This window comes from Astatotilapia calliptera, chromosome 19 (genome assembly GCF_900246225.1).
Source record: "Astatotilapia calliptera chromosome 19, fAstCal1.2, whole genome shotgun sequence".
Taxonomy (NCBI): Eukaryota; Metazoa; Chordata; class Actinopteri; order Cichliformes; family Cichlidae; genus Astatotilapia; species Astatotilapia calliptera.
In genome coordinates, this window is record NC_039320.1 from 25,895,068 (window position 1) to 25,919,548 (window position 24,481).

Sequence of the window (24,481 nt, forward strand, 5' to 3'; positions counted from 1 at the left end):
CCCACATCATCGTGTTCTTTTCCGTTCTTCAATTTACAGGCACAAAAAAAAGAATCAGGGAGAGGAAATTAATTTCCAATAAACGTTTGACAGAGTGGCTTTTGTTTTGTCTCGGGCACGTGGTTTTGCATACCTGCCAGGTGTTGTGAGGCACAACCCCCCCCGTGCGAGATGCACGATGAAAGGCCTCAGGTTGGCCCATCAAAGGACCCATTGAGCTGCAGCCATGAGTAGGACAGAGGAGCCACAGTGTGGGCCGTGGAAATGTGACACTCTCTGACAGAAGCTCCACACAGCCCACTCAGGACCACGCTGACAAGCCTCGCTCGGAGGAGATCAGGCGCTCGCTGGCTCTCTTCTACTGACTCACCACATGCTGACCCTGGGGAGAGAGAGAGGCTGCGCTGTGAAGAACACGGTTACACAGATTATTTTAAGTCATGTATGGTTTTCCTTTTAACTGACAGTCAAGCGCACTCCACTTATATTTTAATGTAGCTTCTTCACCAAAATCTGCAGTTGATTTTTAATAATATTGTCACTATTTTTATGGTTTAAAAACCACCAATAGCACTAACAATATAATAAGTAGCATCAACAATACAGGGAGTGCAGAATTATTAGGCAAGTTGTATTTTTGAGGAATAATGTTATTATTGAACAACAACCATGTTCTCAATGAACCCAAAAAACTCATTAATATCAAAGCTGAATGTTTTTGGAAGTAGTTTTTAGTTTGTTTTTAGTTTGAGCTATTTTAGGGGGATATCTGTGTGTGCAGGTGACTATTACTGTGCATAATTATTAGGCAACTTAACAAAAAACAAATATATACCCATTTCAATGATTTATTTTTACCAGTGACACCAATATAACATCTCCACATTCACAAATATACATTTCTGACATTCAAAAACAAATCAGCGACCAATATAGCCACCTTTCTTTGCAAGGACACTCAAAAGCCTGCCATCCATGGATTCTGTCAGTGTTTTGATCTGTTCACCATCAACATTGCGTGCAGCAGCAACCACAGCCTCCCAGACACTGTTCAGAGAGGTGTACTGTTTTCCCTCCTTGTAAATCTCACATTTGATGATGGACCACAGGTTCTCAATGGGGTTCAGATCAGGTGAACAAGGAGGCCATGTCATTCGTTTTTCTTCTTTTATACCCTTTCTTGCAGCCACGCTGTGGAGTACTTGGACGCGTGTGATGGAGCATTGTCCTGCATGGAAATCATGTTTTTCTTGAAGGATGCAGACAAGCTGCACGCTTGACTTTTCTCAGTTCATGGGCAGTTATTTTGTCATTAGACCACACCCCTTCTCATTACAGAGATGCACATCACCTAATATGCTTAATTGGTAGTAGGCTTTCAAGCCTATACAGCTTGGAGTAAGACAACATGCAAGAAGAGGATGATGTGGACAAAATACTCATTTGCCTAATAATTCTGCACTCCCTGTAGTAAGTAGCATTATGCTCTTCTAGTAGTTGAGGCGGAGTGTCATCCAGAGATGCTCTTCTGCATGCCTTGGTCCTAACAAGTGGTTATTTGAGTTACTGTTGCCTTCCTATTAGCTTAAAGCAGTCTGGCCATTCTCCTCCGATTTGTTATCAACAAAGCATTTTAAGTCAAAGAACTAGATAATTTCTTGTTTTCAGGTCATTCTCTGTAAACCCTAAAGATGGTCACGTGGGATAGTTCCAGTAGATTAGCAATTTCTGCAATGTTTTATCATTGTTGTGTATTCAGAGATGCTCTTCTGCTTATCTCGGTTATAACCAGTGGTTTGAGCTGCTGTTGCGTTCCTATCAGCTTAAAGTAGTCTGTGGGTTCAACAAAACATTTTCACCCATTCTTTGTAGAGATGGTCTGGTGGGACGATATTAGTAGATTAAATATTCAGACAAGCCAGTCTGCCACGCTATGTGCAGCGTTGCTCAAACCACCTCTTTTCCCCATTCTGATACTCAGTTTGAGCTTCAGCGGGTCGTCTTGACCATGTCTCCACGCCTGAATGCATTGAGCTGCTGCCACATGTTTTGGCCGTCTGGATGTGATGTGGTTCGTGACAAAGTGTCTTAGAAGACAGTGTTCAGGGCCAGTGTCTGACAGAGCATTTATCGGCCAATCTACAACTATCATGGAGATGCGTACAGAGAAGTAGCAGTTTTTTGATTTTCTCAATATTAATTAAAATTTTGAAAATGAACCAAAATGCAACTCACTGACTCTGATGCAAATATATCAGGAAAATTCTTGTTGTATTCATCAATTCCCTCAAACTCTTTGCTCCACAGAGATTTGCCACAAATTAAGCATCCACTTAAAAGATGAGGATCAGAGTGATCTTATTACCCAAGCACTTCCTGAATGTCATTCCTACACAGATAAAAAAGCAGTGTGCTTTAATGAAGTGTAATAGAATTTTAACTGTGGGTCTCTCAAATTAGCAGTGGACGGGTCACGACTGGACTGCTGCTGCCCTCAAATAAGCCTCACCTGTCAGGCTGTAAAAGACCACAGAGAGCCTTCAATCACCAGCAGGCGACCAGTGGACAGGTCGCTGTCCCCCAGCCCACAACTACAGGTGTTAATAGACACAAAGCATGAAAAAACACCTAATGCAGGCACCTGTATGCAATTCACTTTCCAGAGCTATAAACTTCCCTTTTTTACAGTATGTTTATGGATATAGTGTAACAATGTTAATCTTACTCAATATGAGGAGGATGAAACAAATCCATTCAGTTCATCAACTGCTCGGTTCCCGTAAATTAATGTGAACAACATTCATATCCCCCCAACCTCTCTGCACCACTCTAGCCATTCGAGCTCATCGCCTTTAAAAGACACAGCCCTAAATAATACGAGTTGTTTGTGTTGACACCCCGGCTGATGTTTGTTGCTCAGTAATATATTGCATCAGCAGAGCAGAGCAGTTGTCTCTGCTCTGCACCTGCACCAGCCATTCAGCCTGAAGTCTATAAATCCCAGTGCAGGGAGGAATGAGGGCGCTGAAATGCTCACTGGACTCCAGGGTTGCCTTTTCTGTCACCTTACACCACGTGAACCCTCAGATATGTGTTTTTGTTTATGCATATATGTCGGCTGTGGAAGCTAGAACCTTTACTGCGAGGGTCCTGCAGTTCGCTGCCCCTGCCACATGAGTAGATTCTCCCTCCCCTACGATCTTCCGAGCCACCCCAGCCCCCAATTCCACATACCACCAAGCTGTGCATATACAAATCACCACGGCCTTGTTAGCATAGTTTAGTGAAGATGTCAGCTTTACGAGGGCCAGGTTGCCTGCTATGCATGTCAGGGACGGCAGGGGAGGGGCTGACCCACAAGGGGGAGTATAGTGGGATACACAAGACCTGCGCTGTAAATTTAGGTCTGAGGAATGGAAGCTGTGAAATGACTGGCCAGGACCTCCGTGAAACAGACCCACGCCGCACTGTGTGATTTAACAGGGACACAGCAGAGCGGACAGAATGGGATTCCTGCATCCAATAAAATAAATCATTTAATAATTTAATTTAATAATAATTTAAAAAAAAAACCTCTCTGCTTTGTGATTTATCCTAAATAATTTGATCACAAATTAACGAAAAAGCCTCGTCCAGTACTCGTCATCAAACTACAATCAATGGACATTCTCTTATGAGCGCTGTTTTACCTGTGTGTGCGTGCATGTGTGAGCGAGTGTGTGGAGCGCCGGCATCATTAGATTGTTAATCTCATTTCCTTTCTGATGATTGAAAATGGAGAGAGGCTCTGAGTTTATCAGGCAGATAAATGGACGGCCCATCCTCCGAGAAGATCTAATCTGTCATGCGTCAAGGCTGGGGTTCACCCACCGCCAGATAATAACCGTGTCGAAGGGCACCGATGATTTAGGGGAGCTCGGCTCTTTGTTTGCCTTTGCAAACACCTGATGGTTTCATTAATTAACTGGCCACAATTAGCCGGCCCACGTCACGCCAGGTAGACGAGAGATGTGCGATATTAAAAAGCAGGGAGGAACTCCATTAGAGCTGACCTTTTCTGTGAAATTACTGATATTTGAGATTTAATTCCGAATTCAATGAAAACTTCATTTTTATTCTTACAGCTGAGGTCCTTTCTGACTCCAGTCTGAAATGGGGTCTCCTGCAGCCTGCAGGTCATTAATTATGATCTTTATAAATTTAATTAAGAGGATGTCACTGCTTGATTCTTTTTTTATCTTCCTGTCCTACAGGTTAAAGAGTAGATAAGATATTTATCACCTCTCGGATGATGGGGAAAATATGCTCTTTTACACATTAATTATACACTGTACACCAAACTCCCAGTTGACTTGCTCTCTCATACATTAGCTTTTAAATATCAAATAAATATCTGTCGTATCCTCACCAGTTTATTTGCAGCTATCCTCTACAGCTTTTCACCAAAAACATTCAGCTACTGGATCTGTTTTTTGACAAGTGACAGATACAGACTCTCGGACGGAAAAGACAATGTAATTCTGAGGGTATACGTCCTGATAAAAATGCCTTTGGCAAGATTAAGCACAGAGTATTGTTACACAGCAAGGCTTTAAGATGTGTAATCCTCCAGATGATTTTTATACTTGCTGAAGGGAGGCAGGACTAGAAGAGTACTGTCCTTCCTCGACTCTCTCAGCACACATATAATATTTCTGTGTTTTACCGCCTACTCTCGCTCTCTGCCTTTCACTGACTTTTTAAAAGTACACACGCTAAAAGCACATGAATATCACCACACTCATCTCCCACCACGCTCTTCCATCCATACCTCCTCCTGTGACTCGGGACCTCTGCAGCTGCCTGCTCTCATCTCATCCCTCGTTCCCTCACTCACACGCACACAGAAGCGCACATTTCCACTTCCACCCGCGTGCATTTATTTATTCGTTATATTTCCTAATTCAGTTTGACGAATGAGTGACAGCTTGACACTTCATTCGGCAAGATTAATAGAACGACACAATATTTACGTGGCAGAGACAGCCAATTATCCCGCCATCTATCATCCAGATTATCTTTCTGATTGAAAACTACTCGTCCATGTAATCGGAATTATTTGGAATTAGAAGGGAATTTATGGCTTCTTGTGTCACTTTTCCTGGACGGTGGTAAATTAGAAATATTAGATACATAAAGTGAGTATAGAAAAACAGGATAAAAAGAGGTCTGGAATTAATGCCACGCTTTCGCCAGTCTCCGTGCCCCGGGATGAACCCGCTTTTCAGTCACCGTTGTACGTACTCTCTTCGCATATATTAACACTTACAGTGGGTCATACATTGTGTTGGTAACACTGTGTAATTCACACTGGTAAAGAAGGCAGCTTTTTCCCTTTCTGCAGCATTTTTAAGGATATGCTTGGCTGTGCGATGAGTTATTCTAATCACAAAGCAAGCAGAATTAAACGTGTTCAACTTAGAAGACTGTAATGGATAGATCTTATCAGCAGAGATAGCCTTGCGTGTATTGATCTCTGGCTATGTTTTTTAAATGTCCATCTCACTCAAGGCAGAACTGACATTAGTTTACTCCTTCAACCTCTGTCCTTCAGCCTCTGTTGATTAATTCACTCGACTCTTTCCTATCTCACCCCGCAATACTCTGCATTCTGTTTTCATACATCACCTCTTCTGTACCATTCTCTTCTCAAACTTTCATGACTTGATTAATTTACCTAATCTCTCCGCTCTGTGTAATGTCTTTGAGTGTCTACTTTTTTTTGCAGCAAAAACCTTTAAATGAATATCAGAAGAACAGAACAGATGAATTGTACCAGCAGACACTACAGAAATATGATATGGTTGTCAGGCTGGGTCAAAATCAGCTAAGGCGCAATGGATGGCTACAGCTGACAGTAAAGCTCCCGCCCTCCTCCAGCTCACTGCAGGAATCAATATGCTGCACTTCTGCAGAATTTGAAACTTGTTTTTAAACAGCTATATAGTAAATTAAAATAGACTCATAATGTAATCTGCTGCAAAAAGTGGCCAATAACCGCACCAAAAATAAACGTACCTAATTTTTCTTATGGTACATGAATTGACTAGGCATTTTTTCGCTGTAGGTCTTTAGTAATGAAATTTGAAAAGTGACGTTTCATCCATTTAGTAAATCCTGGCAGTCTAAAAGCCTGGCTCTCAGTCATTTCTTGTTTTAGAAATGGTGAAAATTGCCACATATAACCATGTTGCTGGAGTTTGATTTTATTGGCCAGAGTGCGTACAGACTTGTAAATGGGATTACGCCATCCCAATATAGTACTTCAACAACTAGCTTGTTTATTTTTATCCTCTTATTAGGGGAGCTGAATCCTTAAAGGGTGCCAAAATTATCCTGCAAATTGCTGACAGGGAAAAATGAAAGGTCTCTAATGGTTATTATAAGCAATCTGTCTGCACCGAAGCACAATGTGACTGCTGCGCTTGCGATACCACCGGGGTGACCTCGGTGAGATGGGGAGGAGAGGCGTGTTGAAAGTCAGACACACCGTCTGGATGGGACCACCAGGAATATCCACACACCTTGCGCGCCATGTTCGTACCATATCCAACCCCAAAAGGGCACTCGCCATTGGCTTGAGAAGTATTCATATGACTTTGTGGCATGTTGCCTGGATATTTAAGCAGTTTATGGCATTAGACTGAAGAATAATGAAAGGATGCAGTGAAATAAGTTAAGAATAGTAAACTATGGTAAACATGAGGATGGGCTGGAGTGAGGAGCATTGAGGATATACAATTTTAAAAAAAAGATTCTTATATATTTACACCAAAATGTCTCAAGCATTAGTGTGTGTTTGTGTGTGTGTGAGACTCTTGCAAAAAGAAAAATCAATCAATCAATCAAATAAATCCACTGAAATCAAAACTATATCATTTTTTCAATCACAAAAAAAAGTTTTAAGTAATTTGATTTTCCTCCGCTGCCTCACTGTGTCATGAAGCTCTTGGTCAAAGTTCTTTATGATAGATGACTGCAGACTGCTGGAGGAGTTGGTATTTTGGATATATCTCCTGAGTTACCCGACCCACTCCTTGAACCCCAGGGAGCAAATTAACAGCACTGAGCTCTTGCCTTTCTTGTAACCTTTCCCCATCCTGACTGACATTTGTGTTTTCCTTAGCCTTGGGCCTGGGCGTATGGCAGCTTGAGAGAGGATGCACAGAGATGCTGCATATGTTAAACGACTTCCTGCATGTGTTGATGCAGGGTGATGTCTGCGTGTGATGTGAGAATGTGTGCCAGTCCAGCTGTTTTATATATATGTATATGCTGTAGATGCCTCTGTGCAGGGCAGGAGGTATCTAAACACTTCTGGGGGGAAAAAGAACTTAAAAAAGTTAACTTATTATTCTCAAATTAACAAATATTGTTACTGTCTTATTACATTCTCATTGCACCACTGTAGTGCAGCATGCTGTGCATCAGAGCTATAAGTAAAATGTTACTTGGGTTTGTATTTGATTGCCCTTGACGCTGACAAAGCTGTTTGATTGGGAGGGATGCACTCAGTGATGGAAAGTGCAATTACTCTGCATTTTACAGTGTTGCATTTTACACTATTGCTTTACTTCAAAAAGTATGCAAACACATTGTCAAAACCATGATGCCAAAATTATTTGTTTTAATAAAAGTTACCCACTTAAAATTGGCTTAAAATGTGAATCAGTGAAGGGTGGCGTCAAAATGGTTATCAGTGGTGGTGAAGGTTCTGGGTTTGAATCTCCTGGTTGGCTGGGGCCTGTCTGTGTGGCGTTTACAGGTTAGGTTAATTAGAGGTTCTAAATTAGCCATAGGTGTTGATGTGAGTGTTTATCTCTCTGTGTTATTTCCCCGATGGACTTGCAACATGTCCAGAGTGCACCACACCTGTTGCTACTCAGCTGAGATAGGCTCCGCCCACTTCATTGACACAAGCTGGATAAATTGTTAAGAAGATAGATTTACAGACACTAGGTAAATGTGACCATCAAACGCCTAGTTTTTTAATTTAATGTTTTAGGAATTTAAGGTAAGACACTGAAGGCAAAAACTTTATTTCAAGGACTCGTTTTCAAGGCTAGTGGAAAGAAAATGTCAAGAATACAAATGTAGATGTGTCAATTTAGTCGATTTATTTGGCAATTGGCCGTTTATACAACCCGATGCACAATTAAATATTAATGAGAAAACCTTTAACAAAATTGTACTTGATCAACTTTTCGAGTTTCGCAATGATCTGCTTGTTAAGATTTGTAACCCCATTCACCTCTCGGTCACACACGTAAAAATGTGGTGGGACGCATCTCATGCCTCATGTCACAGTTGCAATCCTTGCACCTCACAGACTGGACAGCAACAGGAACACAGTTTAAATCAATGAACAGTGGCTGGGAGTGGTGAATTGTTTCAAATATCTCAGTCTCGATGACCTATTGTTAGCTAAAACCTTACAGAAAACCCTCAAATATAACTGAAAGAAAAATCACAACAATGCTACATTGAAGATCTGAGCTTAAACATTAACAGTCAATCTCTGTGCTCACCAGTGCAGAGCAAATTCAAATACTAATAGTGTTTGTGTGCATGTGAGTGTGTCTACTGGCAAACATGATAGCTCAAATTTTTTTGAATGAATTCTGATAAAACTTTGTAGGAGTGTAGAATGGAGTCATGTCAACAATCCATTAAAATTTGCTTGACATCCACCAAGGTCTTCAAGGTCAACTTAACGGTTTATTAGGTAAAAATGAACAAAAGGCTTCATAACTTGGAAACTATGATTCTTACAAATGTGTACTGTCAACACATAAACGTGTAACAAGGTTTTACACTATTGCACTGGTAACTCCTACATATGTTTGGCCTCCACCAGTATTTTCTCCACTATTTGATCCTGTAGACTTACAGGTTGTTTTTAGTAAGGATGTAGGCACTTACTATGAGTTCTGAATGCCTGTTGTTGAATCAATAAACTTTGTGTGAGGTCTGAGTACACAGAACTTTATAACTTACATTTAGGCTGACACAGTATGTTTGCATTGTTTTCTGTTTTTTCTCCATGTGCCACGTTCAGTTCCTCGTATCAATCCGACTGCTAGATTCTAAAACCTGAGACTGCAGTGTGAGCCTGCGATGTCTAAAAACACTCTTCTGAATATGATAAAGCTCCACTTAAACAAGTGTAATTGAACTTTCGAGGAGGGAAGGGCACACAGTGGGTTTTAGTTCCCAGACCAGTTGAAGCAGTGTGGGAGAAGAGGGATGGAAATATGGTTGGGTATATGAACCTTACAGTGGAGCTGTCATGGTGCTAATAGAGGAAGTGGAGCAGAGGGTCAGGAGTCCTTAGCACCTGTGTGGAAGATTAATGACCACAGAGCCATGGGAAGGAAAGACAGACAGAAAAAGAGTAACTCTGAAACAGACGCTGGCCTATCTGACTAACTCAAAGGTCAGAGCTACTTGACCTTTGCTGGGGAGTTACAATGTTAACTATACTGTCTGAGCTCTGTCACCAGCGTTGGTCTTTGAAAATAATATAAATATTATTGTAATTTCTTTGTGTAATCCACTTCAACTGATATGAAAACCACACCTGGGATCGTCGCACTCCATGTGAAGTCTGTAATAAAGCGGTGAGATTCGTATGCAGCACAAGCTGTTGTCCCTTTAGACCATAAAAGGTGCTCTCAGGCAGCGATGCCAGTAGAGACCTTTATGATTACCTCAGTAGCATGTAGCGCCACAGAAAAGAGATATCATCATTATCTCGACACAAAGGCGGCCCTCACATTGTTAAAACAATTTGCTGCTTGCTAATGTAGGCTGTCAGAGCACCGCACAGGTCTAGTTCCGAGAGTTAAGTTGTAGGAGGGTGGAGGGTGGGGGTGGTTTTCACCTCCCTCCCTGCCTGCCTGGGGAATCACGGCGGGTACGGGGCTCATTTCCTCATCAAACACAGGACGAGTGATTTGGAATATTTATGAGGCTCCCAATTTAAGTTAAACATTTAACGAAAAAGCATCCGATTAAAATGAGATAGCAGAAAGGGTTAAAGTCCCTGTGGGCAGTCAAGACTAAAAATTAAACATGGAATGCTACCAATGAATTAAAGTAGCAGGTCTAAGAAGAAAGATTTCAGCTCTGCAGCATTACTGTATAGAAGCAGTGGTGATATGGTATATGTTGAAACAAGGCTTTCAGTGACTGTGATTAGAATTTGAATTAGGTATGACGAGATAATGCTTTGATAAAGTGAATGCAAGATCATTTTGTGAACAATCTGCACGCTAATACGAGAATTTCATCCAAATGAGACGAGGCGCGAAATGCGTTATAAAAACTAATCTGTGTGTATATTTCAATTTATAACACAAAACGCATGCCACGACGAATGCACAAAAGCTTCCGATAGTCCGGTTAGATCCTTGAATGCCGATATCACGATAAGGATATCAGAGCTAGGAACCCTGCTTAGGTCAGAGGGCAGATGTAACACAATGCCGTATTGACTTTATTGATAATCTATGGCTCCCTTTCATGCTTTCCCCTCCTCTCTTCTTGTCTCTGTAGCAGCAGATCAGTCAGTGGCTGAGAAGGAAGGGTCAGCCAGCTCCTGATCTGCTCAGTGACTCTCCATACTTCCTGTTTAATCACCAGTCCCTTAGGAATACTCTGCCATCCATCTATCACGCCCTGAAAAAGTTCAGGTGCTCTATATATCGCTGACAGATGGAGGACTTGAGTCAGGTGTGTATATGTGTCTGTATATACAGCAGGTACCCCTACACATGTGCACTAGTTTCTCTGAATAGCATGAGATTATAAAAAAACTATGTATAATCTTTACATATATATTCTACATACTGTGCACACTGAGCACTTCATTAGATACCCCTGTTCAACTGCTTGTTAACACAAATATCTACACATGAGGCAATTCTGGCGGTAAAAGGGGTCCAACCAGGTCTTCTTTGTGGGCTGATTCACTGAACAGAGCATCTCCCGATGGAAACGCCAGCTTCTCAATATGTATATGAACATGTCTAATCTATGAGCAAGAGACAAGAATTTTGTTACCAAAGCTATCTGATTTAGCCTGCTTGCAGTCCAAACTCTGTGGATCAATTCTGTTTAGTCTGTGTGGAAAGAAAAAGTGAACTAGTACGTGCAGAAATGCACTGCATAAGTATCATCAGTTGTGTGATGACTGTGGAACAAAGGCAACGAACTTCCTAGTATGGTGAACTGTTCCTTTAATTTCCAGCGTCATTTGCTTTTCAAAGTAACATATTCTAATGAAACTGCTGTCCTTTTGCATTAGTCACTGTCAACAAATCCAGAGTCTTGGGGCTAAGATCCCAATGCAGCAGGTAGGAGGCAGACTGAAACAACAAAAGATTAGCCGGCTGCAGCTAGATAACAGACAAAGGAAGCACAACGTGAAAAACACAAAGGGGACGACAGGACTATTTATACACAGAGGGCTGATAACAAGACACAGGTGAAGCCAATCAGGACAATCATGGGAAGACTGAGACAAACAGGAAGTAAAGAGGAAACAAATTAAAAGCAGAAATGACCAAAGAACATGAAATGTGTTCATTTTTTGTTAAAATTATATTAAATCTTGTGTTTAAATGCTTCTATGGCATCAGACCAATGCTACGAGGACTCTTGTTTGTTGTTCTCTCATTACTTGCATCATTTTAACTTTCCTGTCAGTTGTAAGGGTAATTCTCCTCACCCACTGTATAGGCTGATTACTATTGCAAACATTTTATACAAAAAAAATAATTCTTGAATGTCCACCTGCACGGTAGGAACGCTGTTTATTTATGTTTTCACCGGCAGCCCTGAGGGAAGTGACTGATGTCTCAACCACAGAGACACTGCCTCTGGCCATCATATGCTACCCTCCAAGGTTCCTCAGTACAATCTGCATCTGTGTGTCACTTTTCCCCCCTAACAATCCATGTAAGGGTGTTGGACAGGCAGGATGGACTCTGAGTGCCCTTGTAGCTATTGATGCATTGGTCATAAGAAATAATGTTTGAGAATGAACCCCAAACACTGTTTATACATATATAAGCACTGCCAGAAGTGGGATTCGAACCCACGCCTCCAGATGAGACTGCAACCTGAACACAGTAATTTTTAATTTTGGTGATTTTAATAATTCCACACATCTGCCAAGCTCATATAATTTCATTTCATTATATTGTATGTTATAAGTTTTCAGTTGCAAATACAGCTAGCTTACATTTATAAAACAGAGAAGACTTATTTATCTCTGTGCCTACTGTTAAATGACAATGATTGTGTGCCAGCTGATACCTGAGTGCCTGGCATTTAAAGAATTTATCACAGTGATTGATTTATTATAATATTCCCTTGGCTGATGCAAATCTTGTAGCCTGCTATGAAGGTCTTCCAAAGGCAGCTCCCCTGTTGCGATGGTGTGATCTCATTTTCTCGGCAGAGAGGCAAACTGCTAGCCTCCCTCTGATCCACCTGGCAGGAGGGAAGTTTGGACTGAGACAAGCTGGCCAGCCCACTGACCTCTGGGTAGAGTCTCTAGCTGTGCTGGGCAGGCAGGCAGTCGGGGTTGGCCAACGATGGGGCACGAATGACTGAAGCAATAGGGATGTGATTAGCTGACATGGCGGCTGGATTTTTGCAAGCTGTCCTATTCGCAGGCATGGGTGAGCAAAGGGGCAGAGCCGCTAAAATGGGAATGAATGTATTGATCCTGCTGCTGTTATGAGAATGACATACACAAGCTATTTTTACAGGAGGGAGAACACTCTGCTGGCGAAGGCAATCTGTCTGTGACGTAGATAAGCTCCTAAAGACTAGATGGACCCAGTGGGTGGGGAAATAATTCAGGTGCGATTTAAAGGAATAGGCAGGGGTGGGTTTTTTTTTAGAAATAAAGATTGAATTAGTTTGTTGCAACCTTTTACATCGTTTCTAATTAATGAGCTTGAGGGGTGTGGTTAAATAAACTTCAATACTTTTGGACAGAGCCAAGCTAGCTATCTGTACTCAGTTTTTGTGTTAGGCTAAGCTATCTGGCTGCTGGCGATAGTGTCATTTCTTACACACACCTATCCGAGTGGTATAAATCTCATCTGAGCCTAGGCAGGGAACCAAAACAGGATAAAATATTCAGCCTTTCCTTTACATGGAACCATTTGCAAGCAATGCTTATTACTTATTACTTACTTTTCAAGGGCTAACAATTCAGTATGAGGGTAATGCACAAGAATTAATGTAATCATGGAACCAAATATGGCAGAATTGTATGTGCAACATCTAGATGGCAATACTACAACAAGGTCCCTGCCACAGAGTGCAGTAATGCTGTCCTCCGTCCCTTCTCGCAATCCTCTAGTGTCCAAGGGAAGCGAGATGGATCCTATTGGAATGCTGCATCAGGCCAGCAGAGTTCAGAAGAGGCTTATTCTTGCTCACGCCATTCACTGAACTTCTCCACTCTTTTTGCATAAAGTAATTGCTGTCAGGCAGTGAGCACTGCAGAGTCACTTGGGCTCCACAAGCGCAGAGGCTGAGATTAGGGAATAAAACAGCCAAGTCAGTGCTACTTAGGCACTCCTCTGTCATTGCGCCGCTATGGATGAGGGCTGACAGTGATGAATATTGGCCAAAAGTTGGTATTCCACATGATGATTTTCCCTAATGAGAATTGATGAATGCGGGACGGAGGGACTCGGGATTGGGTGATGAGAGGAGGGACCACTCATTAGGAGCCAGTCATGCTAAGCTGAGCGGCTTTAAGGTGGGCAGCACTGCTGGGCTGAGCTATGCCACTCCAGCAGTTCTTCAATAAACATCAGCTAATATCATGGATCAATACTGCCTCACACAGTACAGAGTCACATGAGAAAAATGTACGAGAGGAAAAAACACCAATACACAAACTCCCCCCTAAGAGCAAACTCTAATCATGTAGCAACCGTATCCATATAGAAATAGATTTACTGTTTGTGTGTTAGCCCCCTACATATGCTAACAGAGATCTACAACAAACTCTGTATCCATATGCATGAAGCTGTGGTAACACCTGGGTGTGGGACAGTCACAGGGCTTTGCTGTCCCAGCTGTAGCCACGTCAGCCCGAGAAGGAGAGCAGGGACACTGGACTAGCAGATGGTAGTGCGGGCTTTGAAAAGCCATGGCCCTGAACGAGCCGCAGGCAGCCCCAGAGGCCAGTGCTCAGCCAAAGCTCCACACGTGGCAAGCTAGGAAGGACATTAAGTGGATAATAGTTAATAGTGAACCAGGCCATTTACTATCATGTGCATACTTTATGGACCACAACCGCCACTCCCGTGTGCAGAAGGGGCCAGGTCTAAGAACAGGTTTAACTTTTAGATGGAGATAAAAGTGCTAAATGATCACATGAGCCATTTAGAGACTGTCACACTCTTGGATAAACATTGTGCAATTCTTCAGGTGATTTAATAGCTTGTTGTTCGCTTGATGGGAAAGCATATTAGTGGAAAAGGCTTTTCTTGCAGTCATATGACTGACCGCGGAATATTTCAACATTTTCCATCCAAGATGTTATTGTCCTTCTCCTTTACAAGGCCCGGGGTCATTGAATGTGTCAGTCTCCTGTGGTTAAGTATAGATGAAGAGATAGACTCTTTAATATCCAGGAGCTCATTTCACAGTAGCTGGCAGGTCACAGCATGATGACAGCTAAACAAGCCAATCTAGAGGATAAGCCACACCGAGCATGCGGACTGAGGCCTGCGCTGTCCTGCAGTGCACAGAAGATAACAACTACATGATGGATTGTTACAAAGATACAATTAGCTGAGAAGGCACGCGTTTGTGTTGTGTTCTGGTATGCCTGTCAAAATAAATACGCATAAGACTGCTAATCGCAATGACATTTAAGTCTCAAGTGTAAGTGTCCTTATCCAAGCAAAAGCTTTCGCGCTCCTTTGATAAGGACAGTTTGCTGGTTGTGTTTTGCCTTCTTCAGCTGCAGTGATAGAATTTGTCATTGGAAGATGCAAAGCAGGGATGTCTAGGGACACATAATAGGATTGCCTTGTCTACATTGTATTTTCTTTCAAAAGTGAATTAGGATATCTCTTTTCATCACAAAGTGAAATAATGTATATAATAGGTACATTCGAAACCCCTTAACCACTTTGCTCTGCGTTCATAACGGGATTTTAACAGCAGGCTCCTTCAAAAATCTAGCCGTCACCATCTACAATATTGGATTTTTCAAATACTTTTATGAAACCCTCTCTTTATTTCCTTCCTGTTGAAATGACTGGTTTTTAATCAGCCGATGCACAAAATGTCTGAATTCTCTGCAGCCATTAAACCTGCCTGCCTCCACGCAGATACATCCTACTGACTGCACAGCCTATTAGGGAGATGGAAGATTATGGGCTAAATGAAGCCATTAGTTACGCAAACCTAATGATCATCTTATTTGTATGTATAAATCTGATCCATTTCCCTTGCTCAAGGCAAATATTTCTTCCCTCAAATGATTTTGGGGGAACTGAGTAAAAACAACAGCAGCATCAACAACAAAAACAACATCAGGACCCATAATGAAAGGAGCGGAGGCAAAGGCACTCAGGCGATTGCATCCATTACCCCTCTCCACTATATGGACCCCTTCATAGGGATTACCCCTGGTTCCAGCGAGGTTGATTATTAGACGCTTGCAAAGGTTTCGTTTGAATCGCCCCAGTTAAACGAGAAATTGCAGGCTGAGGAGAGAGGCTAATAACAGTTATTAACCCCGTGCGGGCGGCGGTGTAAAAGAGCGCCACAATAACGAGGTGCACCACCAAGGTTTGAGGCGCAGCGCAGCTAGCACACCCCCGAGGAGAAGCTAACTTATTAAAATAATGAATTAGGCGACCAGATTACTGCAGCCTGCGGCAAAGGCAATTATCCCCCTCCAAATCCCTGGACACGGCTCCCTAGCGCCACCATAAAACAAGTGCTCAGAAAGCAGGAGCCCTCCGCTCCACACAAATGGATAGCCTGTTAATTAGGATCTCTCCCGCTGCGGGTAGCCTTCCCACTGCCATAACAGAAACCACTTCCACGACAGGGAAGAGGAGGAGGGGAGAAAGGAGTGGGAAGATACCAAATATGCACAACAGGAAAAGATAGTGAAATATGTAAAAAAAAAAAAAAAAAAAAGCCAGTGAGTGAGAAAGAGTGAGATTGCAAATAGCTCCAGTGTAAAGAAACGCCTAAAAATGACAACGGAAGACGTGGACCATTAGCACGTAGGCTACAAAGAAGCAGCGGGAATCACCAGTGGCCTCAGTTTAGAGCTCTGTGTGAGGTCTCTTTGGAGGCAAATACAGTATGGGGCGTTCAATCCCAGCCCAGTATGTGCTCAACTTTTAACAGGTTTACTTTGAGAGCCACAAAACCAGTGACCAAACCACTGAGTTACATTTCACACTTTAAGTGTTACATCTAGGGCTTAATTGTGCACGCGTAAACTACCTTTAAACCCCAAATATATGTCAAATCCAATTTGAAGTAGCTCAGCTTTCCTTAAAGCCAGCCAATCTAACCTGTCCCCATGAAGTAGGGTTTATCAAGGATGTCAAGGATGGAAGCGAAGTAGGCCAATGGCCACCCAGAAAAAGAACCCACGGTTACTTTATGACACATATACCGCCTCTAATGGTTATAAATACTGAAGTATCACATGGTTGACATTGTGAACCAAATCTGGCCACCTTCTGCTATCACCTTCCAACTCCATATCAGTAGAAATCATAAAGTTTTGAAGGCTGGACTCACCTTGTCCTGCATAGCTATACTTACACAGAGCAGGGACATAGCAGTGAAAGTGGAAACTGTGCCAAAGGGATAGCTGTTACATACCAGTCCAGCTACCCATTATTATTTCGTCTAATATGTATTTAAGCTCAAAATTGTGACAGAGTTACTTATCTTGGGATAAATACATATATGGATCAAGACACAACAGAAATCTTTCTTTGCACTGATAATGCGAATCACACCCTGTCCATGTTTATGTTTTAATGAAGGACATTGTATTTTTGAACGTATTTATAATGGAAATGTTTTTTCCTTCAGTAATATCAGTTGCTTTTATGCTCAATACGCAACTAATATAAATTGAAACAATTGCCATATTTACATTACAGGCAAGTGACTTGTCCTTCCATTGATACTACATTGCTGCTTTTACTATACATATGCATGTCGTCATTTGAAAATGTATACATTATAGTTAGTAAACCACAGTCTTCATTGTGCAATTTTTTCCCAAGAGAACGATTATATAGTCACACTGATATGAAGTGCATGAAACAAGACATTATGCCAGTGTACTGTATGAATATGCCTGCAAGGCTTGACATGAATGCAATTTCATGTAATTTGAATGCCTTTCATGAGGCAAGGACTCTTTTGAACTGTCTTAAAAAGCTCATCCACCATAGTAGCTGCCAGTGGCCCTCGGTACAGAGGAGTCATGTCGACAGGCCCAATTAATGATGGGGCGTCTGAGAGTGAATGAATGAGGAGCTTTGAGAGGATTCCTCCACCTTAAATCCCCCTGTGCTGCTGCTCCCAGACTGCCTGTGAAGAACAATCAAACGGCAGCAACCCCCTCCTATTTATCACTTTAAGACATTAGCCAGACATGGGCCTGAATATTAACCAGCTCCTTTTCCAGGAGAGTTCCACACCAAAGGCTGCATGTGGCAACATACATTTTTAATCATAGGGGAAAACGAGGCCTCTCAATCGCTCTCATCTATTACTGTGTGCTTAACTCGCAGCATTTTTTTTCCTCCGGGCTGCTCAGAAAAAGAAAACATGCTCGGAGCATTTATGAGCTGTGCAACAATCATGCATTTATACTCTGTTTCATTCTACACTTAGTAGATGAATCTCACGAGTGCTTATTCAATGAAATTTATTTGAAAAGCATAATGTGCCTATCTCAACTGTGCTGACAGAGTTCATTTCCTTGGGTTGACTATGTCTCCACACCTAGGACAATTGGGCTGCAGAGGCAGTGGAGCATGAGCGAGGCTTCTACAGCTTAATTGGAGTCATGTTCTCTAGAGCTTGGAGCTGCTCCTTTCTCCACACTGGCCTCTCTGGTGCTGGGCCTGTGGTGAGAGCACTAAGGGTAGGGCACCGGTACCAAGCGTGCAGGGAGATGATCTGTTCACCTCGTCCTCTCCCTCTGGGGCTCCCCTACTGTGACACACTGCACCCTGGTAACAAGGTCACTCTACTGTTGTGGCACCACAGGGAGAGTTGGACTTATTATCAGGAGAGAGGACAATCTTAAGAAGAATCAAAAGGAGAATCTGATCTCCAATCACATATTATCCACATGAGACCACAAGGTTTTCTATATCCAGGAGCTTTACTTCTAACTTTGTCAAGGGTAAGAGTTTAGTTAAATTACTAAAGGCACTGTGATAAAGATATCACCACGGATCCATGTGCGTTTTATAAATCTATACCTATGTTTATGCTTGAATTCAATAGCAGGAAAATAACAGCTCATAATCCATTAAAGCAGCCTCACTTTAGGCTTACGTTCAGTTTAAATAAAAACTCATTCATAAAAAAATATGTTTATTTTAAGCCCCAAATAAATGTAACAAATGTGCCCTTGATATAGAAACTGTGGTGGGCTAAGGACCCTGTTACATTATGCTAACTTTGTAATGCTTTTCTATTGTGGCGTGATTTATACACGTGACACCTCTGACTGATACCAAGCAACAAAACATTTGCTTGGTAGGTGCATAGCCTATATCTCACCGTTCAGGGGACACCTGGACCAGGACAAACGAATGCCTTTAAACTGAACCATACCCCTTATTAGGTTGTAATGTGATGGAGTGAATAACACACAAATCAGATCAGCCTCTGCAGATGATGATGTCACATGTTAAACTGCAGAAATGTATATGAGATAATTATACTGCATCTTACAAATGTCTAACGAGTCATGGCCAAAGTTTTTTTTCTTGTCTGATGCACTCACTGTTAGAGTATGAGTCTAGTCAGTGCCGATTTCAAGGGCGTGTTTATAAGACGAGCGATTTTTCTGAAATGCTGTTAAGAATTTCATCAAAACGTTCTCAGCAATATTTATTCTGTGGTCTATTTTTCTTTTGTTAAGGTAGCCAATTATTAATCACTGTTTAGTGAGGAAATTGCACAAATCAGTTAAATGAGCTACACCATGCATGGGCTGGCACTGCACTGCCAGCATTTATCAATCTCAATCTCTCTCCCAGCGTAAGAAAGTGAAAACTGAGGAAGGTCATTTTGTGCCCAATGAAAGTTTTCCTTTGGAAATTTTACCTTCCATTAAGAATCAAATTAAGCACCGGACCAGTGCCCACCGCCTCAAAACACACCGACTCGCATACTCCTAATTTACGTGTACTTAATATGGAATACTGGTGTGTTGTTGAGTGAGAGGAAGTGGTTTAGTCTTTCCACTGTAGTATGTATGTTTGGATGCATGTGGATTTGCCAGTGTGTCCCTGAATCACAGAGGGGGGTGAAGCAGAGTATGCAGCTATCATTCACTGCTGTGGGTCAGCCCTCACACGTATCAGCAGATGACCAGTGTCAAGACAGGGAAGGTCACAGGCCTGCAATGTGCGGTCTCTCGCAGTTTATAGAGCTTAAAAAAATCCTGCAGACAAGCAGGTTAAAATCTGACTCTGTGAGACAGATTAGCTTCCTCTCGTGCTGTCATGGTACCATTCTAAGGTTTGGGTCAGGATGAGATATTTACTAGCTGGTGCAGGTAAACATGCCAGCTTTTATGGCCGGATGCCTCTTTGGCTGATGCGTTTTCTCTGTCTTGTCCTGCTGTCTCTCTCTCACTGTTTCACTTCCCTCGCTGTCCCCCTTTTTTCTAGAATTTCAACAGCACGTAGTCTTTCTTCCTAGCTCGTTCGTCTGCGTGGACCCCGATGACAGTGAAATCTGGAGGCAGTGTTTTTGAACATCTTTTACCCCAGCCGCTCTGTGGGAGTCCTCTGGCTTAAAGGTACTACCTTATTTGTCTAATGCACGACGTACATTTGACATTCACCTGTGTGCACGCCTGTCTGTTTGTCTGGTTCTTATTCTGTTCACAGTCCCATTTGCTAAATAGATAAAATGCACTGCTCCCTTTTCATGTCTCTACTGCCTAAGGGGTGTTTTTCCTTGATTGCATTACAGTCACAGGAAGCTTTTCCCTGATTTCCCTGATTAATTTCTCATTTTTGTGTGTGCGTCTGTGCACAAACGCATGATCACAAGTGGCCAAATTTTAAGCAAATTCGACGGTTGTTTTTGTTTTTATTATTGTATGACGATAACGTCTGCTGAAGGAAGCTTAGCTGTTAAGTTTTACGTGGGGGAAACCTTTGTACTAGCTCCTCCATTGTGTGAAAAGGGCATTGATAGGAAGGCAGATAGAGCTGATCAATATGAAGTGCAGTTTTCTCCGCAGGCCTTTTTTTCAAATCTCTCTTGTTTGTGTTTTGAAGGGGTCGGGGGTAGGGCCTGGTAAAGTGGTGGCGTGGGCGGGCTTCTGCCCCTTTATCAATCAGGATTTTAATTACACACGTCTAGGGCGACAGCTAGATTAGAAACCAATCGACGCTATCGGCCACAAAATCTAATTACTGTTTATTGACAGATAAGGGCAGGCCCCCTTCACTTTTCCAAATAAGATAAACCTCCCCCCTTGTACACAATGAAGAGCAGCTCATACTGTCCACGAAAGACTCTATGATAAGTAAACCCCCACCAGAAAATTCCTCTCTCACCCATACCGGCTCCTTCCTGCCACAGGATCACCGTCAGGGAGCCAAATTATACTTCCCCTTTCAAACTTTTGGAATAGTGGAAGGATGTTTTCCAGCGAGCGCTTGTGTTTTTCCACAGTCTTATTTATGGAAATTTCTATAACCCTTCACCTCATGTTTCATAAACTGTACTTACTCCCGTTTCTGTAACTTACTCATAAATCAATGGAGTCTTAATGATGAGTAATGGGTGACCTTTAACCCTGCAGAGTGCACACAGGTGAGCCATCGTGTCTCCTGTAGACATACATCTCCCCGGGGGACGGTCCATCCTCGCCTACCTCGGTGTCCTTCTCTGCGAGCTAGAAACGCTCTCCTCGCAACATCACCCATATCAGTCGTTTTACAGCCTCCGCCACCGCGTGATGCACTTTGCCTTTAAAGCCGAGAATCTGCCTCAGGTAAATATGGAGTAAATGATTGGATTATTGTTCTTTCATTCGGCTGTGTAGTAATGGCTGGATTATAAACATTGCAGAATATAGATTTCCTGTCAGATCCTATGAATCAGACATCCTTATCTCATTTCCAGACTGCCGCTCCACCCAGCGCTACCATCTCCCAGCCTGGGAGTCAGTGAGAGCTTGGGGAAGCTATAGACATGCATACACACACACACACACGCAGAAAAAACATAAACACACAGACAGATAAACAATTGCACACACTCACACACATATGGATGAGGCAGAGAGAGAGAGAAACTGTTGCCACCCAACACAGCACAGGCACTCCAAAGTCCATTCGAAGATTTCTAAAACCACTTAGGTCCCCTGTCCATATTTGTTAAGCAAGTAAGTCTAAGGGCTACAGCACACTGAATTCAAAGAGAGAGGAGAGGCAGCAATGTGTAGAGCATGAGAGCGAGGGGGGAAAGGGAGAAAGATGTCTTCTAAATGAAATTTAGGGAAGGGTAGGATGGAGGGTGGCTGACAGCAGGTGGAGGGAGAGCGGCTCAGGACCCCCCTGATTTGGTTTGAATCTCGCAAAGAAAAATGTTTGGACTTGAATTATGCAGCATTTTTGACCGGGACTGGAGATTGATGCGTGATTCCTCTGATGCTTGGACATCATATCAGTGCTTGTGTCTGATACGGTTCATGTTTTTCTCTCTCTCTGCTGTCTGCCTCTCTGTCTTCTCACTGGATTACCAACAGTGTAATTGAGTTAGCGAGCTGTGTGGACCAGCAACCGCTGCACAAACATGCTTTTGTTGGAATTCATCAAAACTCCCTCCACAACGAAAACAACACACGCAAAACTGGTGTCACAAAAATCATACACTGAAAGCCAACTGTATGCATAACTGCCCCCCCCCCCTCAAAAAAAAGGAAAAAAGAAAAAGAAAAGCTGATCAACTGTGTAAAACATAAATAAAAACAAAACCCACGGATTTGCAATTCTGAGTCTTTCAGAAGTAAAGATAGGACAATACTGTGAAATACTGTGTGGTCAAATAGTTCAACAATTTAAGATTAACATTTCTGAGGATTACATTATCTTCTGCACATAATATCATAAAAGATTCGCAGAATCTAAAGAAATCCGAAGAAGAAATCAAAACGAATACACAGCGGCTGTGCTCTCTTTAGTGGAAATCACTGAATGGAACACTTCCAAAAACCAATCCATCACTGCATACACAAATGCAAGTTAAAATGCTACCAGGCTCATTTCAGATGGGCCTGAGGTGTAGCGGAGAGCTTTGTGGTCTGATGAAAGCCAAAAAAAACAAACAAAGTGTACACTGCATGACTAAGTTGCACATATGAGAGGGCACCATTAAATCTGAGCTATCAGCTGCCATCCCGACGGCATCTTTTTCTTGCTGATTTCAGCAAAATAATGTCTAACCATAATCTCCATGTTATGTATTACAGCAGCACGGTTCTCTTCTGCATTCAGTGGCATTCAGTGGAGACGTGTCAGCCATTGAAAGCATTTGGTACATGTCAGTGCTTACAGTGTACATTCAAAATAGGTGTTACAACAGGGGAACACAGGGCCAGACGTGCCCCTCTCTCAATTTTTTATTTATTTTAAAATGGATTGCTGATAAAAAAAAACCATATTTTATTTTAAAAAACTACAAGTGTAGTATACAGACCTTACAATCAACTGTAAGGTCTGTATATTATTCTGTTCTGCATTTTATTCACAGTTCAAACTTTTCTGGGAATGAGGTCATAAGTGGTGACATTGACTCCAAACCTGTGGCATCAAAAACGGGAATGAGGAAAGATGCGTGTGAGCTTTCATTCTTTCAAATATAAAAAGTGTTTGAGCTCGAGCCGTGCCGTGGATCAACTCCAGTGCTCTGGTCATTTAGCCATCAAAGAAACAGGCGAGCGAGGATACAAGAGAAAGCACTGCACAGACCACCAGCGCTGGTTTCAGGGTCCATTTGAACTCTGGCTGCAGCTTTTCATTCCTGATTAATCCTCCAATTATTTTCCCCGCATGATATTTAAAATAGCAATTTTCACTATATTTTTCATGGTTGTTTCATCTAACAAAACCACCGTCCTGTGATACAAGATGAAGCTCCAACTGTTAGCCAGCGACTGTTTATGTTAGTCGGACAAGAATAATAATATTAATTTGCATGTGACCCGTTGCCTGATATTTCCCTTTACTGCACAGTGTGGATAATCTATCTGTGAGCCGTTCACCGCTAGTTAACACACTGGGAACTGAACAGGACCGCTGTTGTCATTCCTTAGTGCTGAAGCGCAGTGCCATTACATTTATAGATTTTCTCTTTGATGGGATAATTTGGTCTTTATATCTCTCACAAATGAAGTGATCCTCAGTGCTCCTTGCACAGCTCAATGTGCAGGTCTCATTTTCAAATACAGTTAATTGCATTCGAAAAGAATCAATGATACTTTCACGGTGACAATATCATTCTTTTAATGTCACTTAATTTCCTCAGTGAAATGATTACATCAATAGCCTGGAACCCATTTCTATCTTTCAGCATGAATTAATCTATTAGGGACAATAATTACACGTTTGTAATGGATAGGTTTTTGTACTCAGAGGCAAATGCACTCGAGTCTCCATTGTGCTCCCAGTTGCTGGCACTGTCCTGACTGTCATTCATTCAGTTTATGAATTACACTATCAACCTGGGAGAAATAAATAAATAAATAAGGGTACCTCAGATGCAGCTCCTTGGTGGCCTTGTTGTGAGATAGCCCTCCCTCTAGTGGAGATGATAGAGTTGGTTGCTGCTGTCAGATAGCTTTCTCCTCTCGTCTGCTGCTGAGGCAGTCAGTCAGCGATGGAGAATGCAAAATGAGAGGAGGAAAACAATTGACAGAAAATATAGAAGGGAAATGGAAATCTCTGTATTACATGCAGCACACGTGTCAGGATAGAAGGGGTGAAAAGTCTGGTGTAACGCCAGGGAAAACGAATTTTTGAAGAAGGCTTACAGTGAATGTCAAAATAAGGCCAAATATGTCCACGTGGGTTCATTCAGTGCTGTGGTGTGCAGCTGATTCACCTGCACAAAGCTCCATAACAAATTACAATAAGTGCGTTCACACTAATAA

The 24,481-nt window shown here is 42.2% G+C and overlaps 1 long non-coding RNA gene across 1 annotated transcript; it reads right to left on the reverse strand.

Moving 5' to 3' along the window:
• Positions 1-24,117, reverse strand: LOC113011670 (uncharacterized). Its single transcript, XR_003270600.1, has 3 exons — positions 24,084-24,117; positions 134-382; positions 1-26 (listed from the first exon to the last, which is right to left on the reverse strand). It is a non-coding gene; the product is annotated as an uncharacterized LOC113011670 (long non-coding RNA).
• Positions 24,118-24,481: the final 364 nt, after the last annotated feature.